At 40.0% G+C, this 3,365-nt stretch overlaps 1 pseudogene; it reads right to left on the bottom strand.

Moving 5' to 3' along the window:
* Positions 1-224: 224 nt before the first annotated feature.
* On the bottom strand, positions 225-980 carry LOC130871934 (diablo IAP-binding mitochondrial protein-like; annotated as a pseudogene).
* Between the last annotated feature and the right edge of the window lie 2,385 nt (positions 981-3,365).

The following is a 3,365-nucleotide window of genomic DNA, read 5'->3' on the forward strand; positions in this document are numbered from 1 at the left end:
CCTCCTCTGGCCCAGGTTCGTAAAATACTTTGGGTTAAGGTAAAACAAACAAACAAACAACAACAACAAAAAAAAAAATGGCGAGAGAGGTGCTGAATGAGACAGCGTTGGAAGAACCAGGCTCATAAAGGCATGGTCACAAAAGGCTTCCGGTCTGACCGGCAAGGGCAGAGCCTGTTGTCTCAGCAGACTTGGGGCGATACCAGGTGGATGCCATCACCCGCTTTCCCCACTGAGTGGGCAGATAGGGCAGTGGGCTCAAGGCCTCAATCTTCCCGCAGGTAGGCCTCCTCTTCCTGGTCAGCCCTCTCATCACTGGCTTCCTGGGTTTTCTGGTGCAACTCTTGTGTCTGTGCTTCAGCCAGCTTGGTTTCTGCTTTCTGGGAGAGCTGGCGCACCTCCTGCACCTGCGACTTCACCAACTGGATGTGATTCCTGGCAGTTATAGAGGCCTGATCGGCCGCAGTTTGATAGGCGGCCTCCGCAGCCATCTCTGACGGGCCAACTGCAGTCATCCACGTGGTTTCCAGTTTCAAGTATTCTTGCTGTTTTGAAGTCATCTCAACTCTGGCTCCTATAATCACCTGCCACACTTCATCTTCCTCCTGTGAATTCATTTTCCCAAGTAGATTTGTATATTGTCGATACAGAGACACTAACGTATAAACAGCCTTCGTATACTCGGTGATTGCTTCGATCAGAGCATATGTGGTTTGGGACAGAAAGGTGGAGGTGCTATCTGTCACCAAAGACACAGCCCTCCTCATTAGTGCGTGGTTACTAAGAGAGTGAGGCTACGATTTCTGAGCGATAGGGACTGCACACAGGGTCACGCCGAATCCAGCCAACATAATTTTGTGCCATGGTCTTATCAATTCTGAGAAACAGCGTTTCTTTGAGTTAGCCACGACGGGAACACGCTGTCCATACCTGAACAGGGAGGCCACCCTCCGGGACATCCAACTCCTGAGAGCCGCCATCCCACGGCCAACGGACGGCGGACACACACGCGGGAAGTGACCAGCCTTGTCTTGTTTCTCATTTTACTGGAATTGCTATGAGTTTCTCTCCGTTTAATTTGATGCTGGCTATCAGCTTGATGTTTATTGCTTTTATTGCATTTAGATATTTTCCTTATATCACTGATCTATCCAAGACATGTATCATGAAGGATTTTGGATTTTTTTTTTGAATGCTGGGAAACTGGCAGTGGAACTAGGATTTAACCCTACTGCTTGTACTGGCTTTTGGAAACCATTTTCCTTCAAGGGATAACTTGCCTTACCCTCTGTGAGAAGTGGATGGGAAATTGAGTAGAAGGAAAGGTAGAGGGAACAGGGGGAGGGAAGGAGTTGAACAGGGCTTAGTATATAAAATGAAAAAAAAAAGCTTTTTCTTTTTTAAAAAAATAAAAGTATGAAAAAACAGAGCTCAAAAATGCAGATTCACCTGTAATCTCAGAATATAAATTCATTTGAAATTGGGTTCTTTCTCCAATTAAATTTGTTAAAAAGTCATAATAGATTGAGAAGAGATTGATATAAATAAGATCGGCTTATATCCTTAAATAAGTCAAGGGACTTTACAAGTATAGAGATACTAGAGAGAAAATATTTTTTATTTTTTTATTTTTTATTTTTTGGATTTTCGAGACAGGGTTTCTCCGTAGCTTTTTGGTTTTTGTCCTGGAACTAGCTCTTGTAGATCAGGCTGGCCTCGAACTCACAGAGATCCACCTGCCTCTGCCTCCCGAGTGCTGGGATTAAAGGCGTGCGCCACTACCGACCGGCTTGGGAAAATATTTTTTAAAACGATGGGGTAAATAGGAAAATGTCTTGGTCAGTAATTATTTATTACATAAGCATAAGAAACTCAGTATCCGCTTTAGAGCTAAACTAGGAGATATGCATCTGTAATCCCATTGCCTCAAAAACACAGACAAGGGAAATCTCAGGAGCTCATTATTCCACCAGTCAAGGTGATTTATTTCATGAGCTTCAACTTCAGCAAAATTCCTCATTTCAAATAAAGCAACTTGAAGTTCAATTGAGAAAGACACCTTCACACTGGTACACACATGTGCAATCCTGATATGTGCATATATGAACAATTACATAGATATCCCCATACCCTACACAAAAGGAAACAGTAAATGAGGCAAAGTGATAAAAACCTAAAGCATAATGTGGACATGCTATTGTATGGAGTTGGGATTTCCACAAATCTAAGTAGAGAAGCAGATGGGTTTGCTTGATTGCTAATGTTGGATTTGAGTAAAACAAAATTAACTTAACTATAATGCAATAAAAATATGTGTATAATAGAATTTTTCATGAAATGTAATCAGGTATGTAAAAGCTGCATATCATTCCTTCTAGGTGTTTACTGCAGAATTTCAAATGCATATGAAGCATTCTTTTTTCAAAGCAATCAAATTATTTCATGGGTTCAATAAAATAAATTTTTTCTTACTAATAGTCTGTTATTGGCTCCAAAATTCTCTCATCAAATCTAATATAAATCTAAACTGAAATATCATATTTTAGAATGGATTTTATATAAATGATAGAATCAGAAATATAAATGAAATAACACGGACTTTGCAAAGTATATTGAATATGAAATCTTTTTGTGAAAATCTACCTATACTCTTACTAAAAATAGTACCAAGATTAAAGCTAGGTATTCACATTACTGGTGGAGAGATGGCCTATAAAATTTAAGATATTTTGGAAGTGCAAAATGTGTCCAAACTTATAATTAATACAGATAAAATCTCTTTAAAAGTCTCCTGGGTAAGCTTCCTGGATTCACAAAGCTTTTAAGTCCTCCTGACTTTCCTTCTGAATCACTTCAGCAGAGCAACTGTGGAAGAAGGCCTATGAGGCCTCATTTTAATTCCACCTCTGCTAATTAGTAGACCAATTTCAAAGCCTTATTCAGCAACAAAGAACAGTCTTTCTAGAGTTTTTTCCCTTTAAGTTAGCGGTCAAGGGAGTGAAAAAATACATTTGTTTGCTAGCCTGTGGTGTTAGTAGGGGAACTGTGGTAGTTTGAATGAGAATGACCCCAAGAGGCTCATATATCTGAATAACTGCTCTCTAGTTGGTGACTGTTGGGAAAGTTAGGTAGGAGGGATTGCCTTGCTAGAGGAACTGTTTCACTGGGAAGGGGCTTGCGGTCTCAGAAGAATCACATTTTGAGTTAGCCTTCTCTGTCAGTGAGTTTTCAGCCATTTCTATTACCTTACCTTTGCTCTGCCATTGTGGACTCTATCTGAAACTGGAATCTGTAATGAATGCTTTATTTTATAAGTTGATTTGATCATGGTTTTTTTGTCATAGTAATAGAAAAATAACTTAGAC

The sequence above is a fragment of the Chionomys nivalis genome, chromosome 3 (genome assembly GCF_950005125.1).
Source record: "Chionomys nivalis chromosome 3, mChiNiv1.1, whole genome shotgun sequence".
In the NCBI taxonomy this organism is placed as follows: Eukaryota; Metazoa; Chordata; class Mammalia; order Rodentia; family Cricetidae; genus Chionomys; species Chionomys nivalis.